Here is an 11,803-nt window from a genome sequence, read left to right as displayed (position 1 = left end):
CGGGGTACTTACTGCTCTCTGTGCGTTAGCTGCAAGTTTCTGACTACAGTTGCTGGGAGCTTAGTGCAACACTCCAGACAAATAAACCATTTAATACACATCGTTGAGTGAGACACTTCTTAAACAAAAATATCTTGGATCGAAGATGTGGACAATGCTATTAGGTGAAATGTTTCTTTAAGAAAGTGTTTTTAAATTATCTGGTATATTACTACATGTATGAAATTTGTGTTACACCACTCATTAACACTGACAAAGGGCAACATTGATTTCAAACACTTACTCCCACAAATGTTAGACAAATAATTAATAAATACAAGAAATAACATGTAGTCAAAATTCCTGAACCTTTAATGAAAAATCTATACTTCATTTATACAGATGTTTGATTCAAAAATGGTCCCAAACTACACACGACTGCGATGCAGCTAAATAAAAAATATTGCCTTCATTACTCTTCATATGCTGCTCTGATCTCATGTCATTCTAAATCACAAATCGAATCATGCTCCTTTGTTTCACAATATTCAGATATCATTTTACTTATACACAGATGCACTTAACTTGGCGTCTTCATTGCCACAAATCCTCTGCTATGCATCTGTCTCACTACTCCGCTGCTGATAGAACGCCTGCACTTTTCGCTACCAAGCAGCGAAAACAAAACAAGCACATCTTCCAGAGACAGAGCTACTCTGACCGCAAGCGAATAATCAAAAAATTATAAATTGTCGGCTAGTGTTTGTGACATCCAGAGTAAGTAGAAATTCCATAAATGCAAATAAAAAACTCCCAATAGACATGTCGTCAGCCCAAACCACTAAGGATAGAGCCTTGAAATTTGGAAGTGTGGATCTTATACTGCAGGCCTCATTTAAGTAGGGATTTTTCGACATACCAACCTCAAGGGGGTGAAGCAGGGGATGAAGTATCTTTTTCAAAAAATATCGCTGCCTACGCAATTTTGAAGCTACACCTACGAATACTGATATTCGGTTTCTCAGGCACAAATATAGAAGTATGTGTTTCAGCATTTTTGGAAATTTAATCTTATGGGTATAGAAGAATGGTCGAAAACTTTTTTTGGAAGCATATCATTATGAAAGAACTACAGAAGTATTTTTGAAGCTATATCCACGGGTTTTGGTGCCTGACTTGTCAGTTAGAAATAAGAACTACATATTTCAGAGTTTCTGGAAACTGAATACGTAGGGGGATGAAATTGGGGTTGAGATTTTTTATGAAAATATTTTATTACGAAAGTGTTTTTAAAGCTAAATCCATGAAAAATTAAATTTTACTTCTCAGTTAGAAATTAAAAAAATACCTGTTCCACAATTTTTGGAAACTCAACCACTATGGAAGAGAAACGGGCTGTTAAAATTTTCTGGAAATATGCCGTATTTTTGAATCTTAAGTTGTGAAAATTTTCATTTTGCTTCTCTGTCGGAAATAAAACATACACATGTCTCTGTTTTTGGAAATATCCGCCAAAGGAGGTCAATTAGGGGGTGAAACGTATTATTAAATTATTTAATTGTGAAAGAATTTTTAAAAGTAACGCTTTCAAAATTGTCATTTGGCTTCTAGGTTAGAGATGAAAAATACGTTTGTTATAGTTTTTGGAAATTCAACCCAGGGTCAGACTGATCCACTGATTCAATTTCTCCAGCATAGGCCACTGATAATGGAAATTTGGAGTTTGGAGAGGGTGTGGACCATATGCTGTAGGCATCGTCCTAAGAAGGGATTGTCCGAAATTCTACTGCTAAGGGATGAAAGGCTATCCGAAAGTATGTCACTAATGAGGGAATTTTGAAGGTACAACTACGAAAACTGTTAGCTGGTTTCTCAATTAGGAAATAGAAAATACGTGTTTCAGCGTATTGGAAATTCCACACTAAGGTGACATAGTGGGTGAAAGTCTTTTTTAAATAAATAATAACTGAAGAACTACTAAAAGAATTTAAGGCTATATCTATGACTGTTGTAAGCTATATCTCGTTTATAAATAAAAAATTTGCATTTCAGTGTTTCTGGAAATTCAAACCCTAAGTTAGTGAAATAGGGGATGAAAATTTTGAAGAAAATATTTCGTTACATTAAAAAAAAAATTTAAACATAGCCTATGAAAACTTGTATTCCACTTTTCGCTTAGATATAAAGAAATATATGTTAAAGGATGAACATTGCTATGGATATATCTCCACATGAAGGCAAAAACATGATCAACCAAAACTTTGGATTCCAGCTACCAGAATCGCTTTTTGGTCAGAAGTACATGCGAGAAATACATAGCTGATATGACATTAATTAATATGAAAAGCTTAGAAGCTGTTTGGAATTTGTGAAGAACATAAAAATTCGAATGAGTAAAACAAAAAAATCTCAGCCGGCTGTACAGTCTACGAGATCGAGGCTTTGGGCGCTAAGCTGGTCTCTTTCATTTCTGGTTCCAATATTTTCTGAAGAACCTTGGAGAACACATTGTAGGCTATGTTAATTAATGAGATGTCTCCATAAGTTTTGCATTCTTGTACATTGTCCTTTTTTGGATTGGTTTTATGACCGCTTCTTTCCACTCACATGGCGATCTTCCTTTGTTCAAAATGTTGGACATGAATATGCATACTTGTTTTGAAGTTGCAGTTTCTCCTTTCTTACGTAGATCAGCTGTTATTCCATTTCTCTCTGCAGCTTTGTTGTATTACATTATTTTGATTGCATCAATCCTCTCTTTCAAAATTGGTGATGGAACTAAAATTTATGTTGTTTCTCCCTTCCTGTACCTTCATCTCCAAAAACTTAATGCAACTCAGAACATTCCTTCCAGATTTCCGTGCCGTTTGTTCTTTAGAAAACTCCTTTGGTAAGAATCTAACTGATCTCCAAAAGTCTTTTTCACTTCTTACAGTTTTATCCTCTTCAGCTCTTTTCACTAGAATTTCGTCATGGTTTTTTTCTGTCTGAGACAATTTCTCGTTCCGTGTTAACGTTTTTATATGTTTCTCTGTTTTAGTTGGTGTTTGTAGGTGTTTTTTCTTTGCTTCTCTTCTTTCTTTTAATTTTTGCTCAGATTCTTGCGGTAACCATGATTTCTCTTCTTCCTCTTCTTTTTCCGCACACTTCTACTGCTGCTACTTCCACAGTTCTCTTTCTCCTTTCCTACTGGTCAATAATGGCGAGGTTGCCTTCCATTGTAAGGATTTCAAATCTGTTTGTTGCGTATCCCCTTGCACTTTGATTTTATATCCAGTTTATATTGCATAGCACTTTAAGTAAGTTATATGTTGATTATTATTGCGAACACAAAAGATAAAATTCAGTTCTCACTACCGGTTTCTGTAGTTGAATGTTTTAACTTTGTGCCCTCTGATTTATTATGTGGGGATACGCACAACACTAAAAGATATCCTGCTGTGAATGTATTTTCTTCAATTCGCAAGACTATGTTCTCATAATTCTCATCTGGCTTGTTAGAAATGTAACACTTTATCATTACTGTAACTGACTACGAAATTAAACGTGTCGTACTCTACGTTCGTCTCTGAAATGCACTGAAAATTACCCTTACTATATGCACAGAAGCTACTGCATGCAGTGTTTGCCAAACATAAAAGCTGCAGTGGAGTTTTTAATATTTGAACACTATTGATTGCCACAGCTAACACGAGGATATGAAACTAAAAATTAAAATTGATTTTAATATTATTAGCCAGACCATATTTCAACACAGCAGTCTTTGTTATCACACAAGTAAGGTTTTAACACTCTTATTTACGTAAATTACTTACGTCACTGATTTTGTACTAGCAGTTGCCCATGTCCATCTGAAAACAACATAACAAGATCTACAATTCTCCTCTGGGGTCTACGGGAAGCTGAAAGAAATAATTTTAATGTACCATTACCTGCCAGGTTAGCTGCGGGGAAACTGCTTTCATTCAATTATAGTTCGAAATAGCCGTGGCAGTGCCTCCCGCGATCGTGGCGCAGCACTGCGTCATGGAAAATCCTAAATTCGCTGAAAACGGCTAAAAATGTGGAATGAAATACTGGGCAAGCAAGGTATAAATTATTACAATCGTTTTGAACAATTTCCATATTCAAAATCAACTTAAAATTGAAAGTACACACCTTTTTCATGCATCAGTATCCAATGGCGTCTATCTCGATAAAAGATGAAGAGACAGCTAACTAAGCATTTGAGAGAGCATCACAGGCCCTTACTACATTCACGGCTACAAGAAGACACAGAGAGCAATGTCTAAACCTCCACTATTTATAAGTAATTTAATATTCTAATATATATCTGTGTTATATTTTTAATTATGATTGTCTGCTTCGGTTTCCACACTCGCCGATCACAGACGTTATTTGAAAATTGGTCATACATAATAATACACAAATATAAAAATGAATGTAATTACTTCCTTTTTTAAAGTAACCACGTAATCGATAACTGTTCATACAGAAATTAAATGTAATAACATAGATAAATGTTTTTTTTCACATATATTGTACCGATTTTGCAAATGTCTTGCCAGGACATGTCACATGTTTTAGAGCTTAATAACAAATTACGATGCCTTTTCACTACCTTTCAATTTGTGCACGTCATTACTCCATTCCTTTACACCATTTCCTCTTCTCGGTTTTTCTATAGTAATTATTTATTGTACCTCCATCACAGCCAAGTAGTGATCCGTACCTTCGTTGGTTCCTCTTACAGTTTTCACTTTGATTACATCACTTTTGTGCCTTTGCTCTACTGGGACACAGTCTGTTTGGTTAGTTGTTCTACCATCTGGTGACACTCGGATCACCTAGTGAAGGAGAGTATGTGCTCATAGTCCTCAGTTTGGTAGCACTTGCACAACTAAGAGGTCTCACTCCATCATTGTTACTTTCCGCGTGTAAGGTTCTGGTCACTGCTGTTCCCTTCCAAATGATCACCCTAGCGACATTAGCAATGGCGTCTCCAAAAGTGTTCTTCATTTTGTATCCGGCTGTCTTACTGATTACCTTTTCAAATACTTCAGGGAAACTGTCTTTCGGTTCTTTTTCCACTACCTAAGTTGGGGCATGTAGCGCAATTATTTTTATATCTGTGAATCTACCTCTTACTGTAACAACAGCTGTTATGTCATCAGTTGGTTAAAAATCAGTTACAACCGCTGCTATTCCTTTACTGACCATGCAACCTACTCCATTTGGGTATCTTCCGTCTTTCCGCCTATTGTGGTACAGAGTGTGTCTGTCTGTCTCCAGCTTTCCTGTTACTGGGTGTCTTGTTACTTATACTGCTACAAGATCCATGACATATCTGTCAATTTCTTCTGGCAGAATACTGAGACCTCCAGGTACTCCCAAAGTTCTGATATCCCATGTTCCAAATTGTAAGTCCTTGATCAAAACCCGTTTTCGATGTGCCTTGTTTCCAGTTTAGTCAGAGGCATGTTCATCGGATTTTGTAAAGGGTTCCCTTTTAAAAGACTGGGTTGTCGGCCAAGTTCCCAATGCCTTGCCCGCAGGACCAGTCCAGTTATTTTCTCACAATTAGTGATTTATTCCCTGACTGATGTAAGACTCTGCTAGTGGCACAGCTGGTAAGCTTTTTCCAGTTCCAATGGGGATGCACCCGATTTAGGTAACTTATGATGTGATGTTTTGTAATGCTGATTCACATGTTAGTCTAGGGTCCCAATAAATATCGTAATCACTTACTATTAATTAGCAAAGCTCAATATAAAGTTATATATACAATTTAAATGTGAGTTAATGAATCAATTAATGACTTGCAATGGCAGAACCGTATATTCGCCAAGAAATGTTATAACTTAGTGCCAACCTTCAATTACCAACTGCTAAATAGTCAACACAAGAAGCATATGACCTGCACTGTGTTTAATTCCTGAATTGCAGAATGCGAACGTACAGAGTTGTCGACAAAATAGCGTTTTGGAAACAAATAGAGCTTAGATGTTTTGTTGCTGTAGGCGACGTCGTTTCATTGACAGATAAATGGGTTCAGTGACACATAAACAATCTTCATATTATCAATCACTCCTTCTGCTGCAGCGTTGTGGTAATTATTTCATAGTGGCTAACCTCTTTTCCCAGGATCTCTATATATAGGCACATAATAGATAGGTATATTTCGACATACTTTTCCTCAAGTCTCTGCCTGGTGAATGCAGTTCTCTTACAAATATGGTAAAATGTTTACCCCACATTCAACATTGTCTGAGTTGTTAACGTTTTAGGAAATGTATTCATCACAAAAATAGTAGTATCTACAAATACTAGGGTGGTCAGACAGAAAAATAACAATATTAATGAAAATTTTCTTATCCTACAAACAGATAATTACATGAAATTGGCGTTACTTCGAAATACCTCAAGCTAGATTGCAAATTGAAATAATGAAATATAGGAATGAAAAATTTGCTGTACCTTTATGAAAAATGTAATTGTCTTGGCTTCTTCAATAAATAATATAGGAAATTCACCTACCCATATTTTAAAATACTGATCAAATATATTTAACATATTTTTTCATCTAGCAAATTTCGACTAATGATTTAATATTGCAATGTGATTGCTGGTGTGGTAGAAACAATTGATACAGGATAAACTGAATTGTCACTTATCTTTCAATGTTTTGCTGGTGTCTCCAGAAATATATCTATCTGGCTGTGTTGGAAGCAAACTTTAATATCACTGCTACATGATTAAATAGTTACAGAAAGAAAAAAGCTATGAAATTTTATTCATCATCATAGCTGAATAATAAGTTATATAATTGAATGAAAGTAGTACAGCTATACGAATGACATAAAAATTTGTTTGTGAGTATCAAGAAAACAATAAAAAATGCAAATCTAGAAATGAAAACAATGTATTGTACGCCTTTAACAACAAATAGAATAAATGTTAATTAATTTAAATAAGTGAAATAAGAAAAATTTGTCTTTAACTTTACTTCAAAGTATTTCACTCATGACTCTCAGTTTAAACATGACAATGCTTACATAATTCTTATTAATACCTTGTAGTATTACTATAAATAATGACTCATGTATCAACATGACTTGTGTTTTAGAAATGATGTGAATCATTTAATCAAAAAATGCTAGTATTATATTCCTATTTGAATTGAATGTATAGTTTGAAACATGAAAAAAACCTTAAGTTTTGTCTTATTGTAGATATATTGAATAAATCAAAACTTTTTTTACACTATTTCTTATGTAACACTGTTTGTGAGAAGGGTACATGAAGTTACATTTTGTCAAAACAGAAAACGTTTGTTAGTTTGTTTCTACAGTTAGTGTTCACCATCCAACTCTTGGTCTTTTCCTTTAGATCACATGTCCTATGTTTAGATGTGTTATTAAGCAATATAATAAAAACTTTAATAAAACTCATGGTGAAAGCCTTAAATGTTTAACTTTATATAAATGATTTATCTCTAAATACATGATTTATCTGCATTTGGAATTGATTGTAATAAACCATCTGCTTTAGTTCCTGAAGTAATTACAAAAATTAGCAAATTTTATTTTCCTACAAATCTAATAAATTATTTTCTACACAAATGGAGTCACCACCGATAGTGCCAAGGCCTTAGGACTATGCCTGAAAAAAAATCAAAATTTTGCAAATTTTGTAATACTGATAAGTCAACTGATAATTTTACATTACAGAAATACACAAAAGATGATTACAGAAGGATGTGCTGACCTTGTGCGAATAAATATCATGTAAAAATCACAATAAAACTTGAATTCCATGTGTATGTGGAAAAAATATTGCTACATTTTATTATAAAGAACATTTACAGCCGATTCCGAGTGAAGAACATTCGGAAATACTACTGTCAAGGGAAAACGTTGAAAACCATGAAACTGACTACTCTAAAAATAAATGTAAAGGTTATCAAAAGATTAAAGATTTAAGTTGTTTTTATATAAATCTGTCACATGAAGATAAACATAACAATAAATGTTAGAAGTGTACTTGTGAATATATGACGAATAAGAAAGTAAAATAACCTTGTTCTTCACTTTAAATAACACTTCAATAAGAAAGCAGAAGTGTTAAAATTTAGAAATCTAATTTTTTACAAAGCTAATACTTTTATTTCCTATAATTAGAAGGGCCAAATGGAGGGATTCACTTTGTGAGAGAAATAATTTAAGAGGGTATAGTCTATTAAAGAATGCTGAAGTAATTGTATTTCATGTTAGACATCATACACAGAAAATGGGTTCCATCCTACAGGCCACACTTTGGAAAAAAATTATCTTATTATAACTTTGATAATGATGTTGAAATTTTGGAAACTGAAGTGGATAAACCATTGAAAAAGATATTTCCATTATCTACCAATGTGTTTGAGAAACATGAAACTAAAGATAAGCCAATGGGAAAATATTTCCATTTTCTAGTGATGTGTTGGCAAAACATAAAACTAGAATAAATGAAGAAAAACTATTCCCCTTTTACACCAATTTATTAGAGAAACCAAGGAAAACGGTTGGAGATTATGTAGTTGATACTGCATTTGTAAACAGATTACAAACAATAAATTTTGAAAATAACATAAACTCAGTGGAACCTTATCATTTCTTAACTGCAGTAAAACCCAAAATAATAAAGATTTTAAAAGATAACCTAAGAATACATTGTGGATTTAAGATGAGTTTAAGACTTTGTTACGAGTATCAAATGCAAATGAATGCAAAATTATGGAATATGGTTTCCAAACACAAAGCTTACGATCACAAATGAAAGAGAATTAATTTAAAAAATTTAAACTTGGTAAACAAAATATTGTATCAGGAATGGGTGATTTTCAAGCACATGGATCTGGATGGGCATTACACAGAATTAGGGTTTTAACAAGTATATTCTATTGAGATGATCATCTTATACCATATTACCAGATGAAATAAATGATATAAAAACATGTGTTAATATGAAAACTGAAGATCAAAAGTGTTTTCTATAGGCTATAAAATCTGCATTATATCCAGTAGATTACAATTCATAAAGACTAACGAAATATAGCAATCCTATTCTTTACCTTGATCAGAAATTTCAAAATTTTGAAGTTCCTGTAGTGGTTGGCCATATTCCAAAAATTGAGAATAGAATTAATCTATCTATCAATGTCTATTCATTTGATAAAAAATATCAAATGTATCTACTAAAAATTACCAAAAGTAAGACAGAGAGAAACATGTGAATCTCCTTTATTTCAAGGAAGGTAGTAATTCACAGTATTATTACAATCAAATATTTATCTACGCTTGTTTTGTCAAATTACTAAACACAAAGAACCAAAATTTATTTGTGATATGTGTTTGCTTCACTTTACTAGTATGGCAAAACTCTGTAATCACACACCAAGTTGTTTGATGAACAAACGATTAAAAGTAGAAACGCCAGACGAAGGATCATATGTTAATTTTAAAAATTATCAACAGACACAGAAAGCTTCATTTATTATTTATGCTGATTGGGAAAGTTACACTATTGAAGATGGATACCTGTCAACCAAATCCTGAAAACTCATATACAATGAATTATCAAAAACATGACCCAAGTGTGTTCTGTTATAATATCAAGTAAGTTAATGGACATTATAAAGATCCTGTTGTTTACAGAGAACCAAATTGTAATAAGAAATTTCCTGAATGCATAAAAAAGAGGTTGAAGAAATAGGAAGAATTTATACTAAAACTGAAGAAATGAGATCATTAACTCCTGAAGAACAACCAAGAAACAATAAATCTATAGTTTGTACACTGTGTTGATGTCATTATACAAGAAATAATAAGAAGGTTCAACATCAAGATAATTTAACTGGAAAATATAAGAATCCACTATGTAATAATTGTAATTTAAAGTAAATACATCTGAGCTTTGTACCAGTTTATTTACGTAATATGATTCTTATTTGATTCTGAAAGAACATGGGTACTATAAGAAAGGAATAGATTTAATACCCAACAATGTGGACAAATATATTAGTTTTTGTAAAAGGACAAAATCTTCAGATGAGATTTATTGACATATTTAAATTTAAGGTTTCTTCACTGGACACACTTTCATCAAATTTGAAGAGAGATCAAATGAAATATATTAAGAAGTTTTTCATAGCAGAATTATTCCATTTAGTGATAAAGAAGGTGTATATACATATTATTACATCTATTCTTGTAAGAAGTTTTAAGAGACACAATTACCATCAAAAGAAGAATTCTACAACAAACTAAATGACTATCTAATAAGTGATGAAGATTACAAACATGTGAAACTGGTTTGGAAAGAATTGAGTATTAACATTCATGGTGAACATCATGACATGTAAAAACGTATGTACTATTGTTAGCTGATGTTTTGAAAAATTTTAGAAAAACTTGGTATGCAAGCTTATGATGTAGATCCTTCTTGGCATTTTACTGCACCTGGTTTGTCTTGGGATGCAATGCTGAAAATGACCAAACAACCACTCCATTTGTTACATGTTGTAATGGTTGAAAAGGGAATAAGAGTAGGAATATCACAATGTTGCAAGAGATATGAAAAAGCAAATAACAAATAGTGGAGTGACTATTATTTGAATATGTTATCAAATTATTAGCTTATTTAGAAACAAATAATTTATATGGTCATGCTGTGACTCAATAATTACTGTATGGTGGATCTGAATGGGATGAAATAGATTCTTTTGATTCTACCAAAATAAGTGAAATGTCAGATACTGCTAAAAAGGGATATATTTTTGAAGTAGATTTAGAATACCCAAAAGAATTACATGATTTGCATAAAGATTTACCACTTGCAGAAGGAACTAAAATTATGCCCAACACTAAAAATAGAAGGTTGATGACTGCTCTGCTTGACAAGTGTAATTATGTAGTTCATTATAGAAATCTCAAACAGTACTTGTCTCTTGGAATGAAACTCACAAAAATACATAGGTTCTCAAAATTTAAGCAATCTGATTGCTTGAAGAAATATATAGATTTGAATACACAAATAAAAACTAAAGCCAAAAATGATTTTGAAAAAGATTTCTACAAATTGATGAACAATTCTATATTTGGTACAGTGATAGAAAATATAAGAAACATAGTAGAAATAAAATTACTTTCACTTGAAGAAAAATGTGATAAACTTATAGCAAAACCAAACTTTAAATAAAGATGCAGTTTTAATGAAAATCTTGTGGCCATTAATGTGAACAAGGAAAAAATCATATTTAATAAGCACATCTATGTTGGAATGAGTATACATGATTTATCCAAATAACTGATATATGATTTTCACTATAGAATAATGAAACCGAAATATGGAGATAATATTGATTTGTGCTATCAAGATATAGACAGTTATATCTACAATCGACATACTAAAGATTTTTATGAAGACATAAAATCCATGATTGATTACTTTGATACAAGAGATTAACCAGAAGATAATATTTATGCTATTCCAAAAGTAAACAATAAAGTTTCAGGAAAAGTGAAAAAGAAATTCAATGGAAAAGTAATGGAGGAATTCTGCAGTTTAAGAGCAAAAATGTACCCCTTTAAATTTGGTGATAAAATAGAGAAATTTCTAAGAGAGTTAAGAAATGTGTTGTTAAAAACAGAATAATATTTGGAGATTACAAGGATTATTTGTTTAATAATAGAAACACTATAGAAGAATCAATTTAATTCGAAGTGAAAGACCTGAAATTTACACAGTTGAAGAAAACAAGAAAGAATTCAGCCCTCATGATAAT

This window comes from Schistocerca americana, chromosome 2 (genome assembly GCF_021461395.2).
Source record: "Schistocerca americana isolate TAMUIC-IGC-003095 chromosome 2, iqSchAmer2.1, whole genome shotgun sequence".
Lineage (NCBI taxonomy): Eukaryota > Metazoa > Arthropoda > Insecta > Orthoptera > Acrididae > Schistocerca > Schistocerca americana.
Note: the sequence above shows the minus strand (reverse complement) of the source record.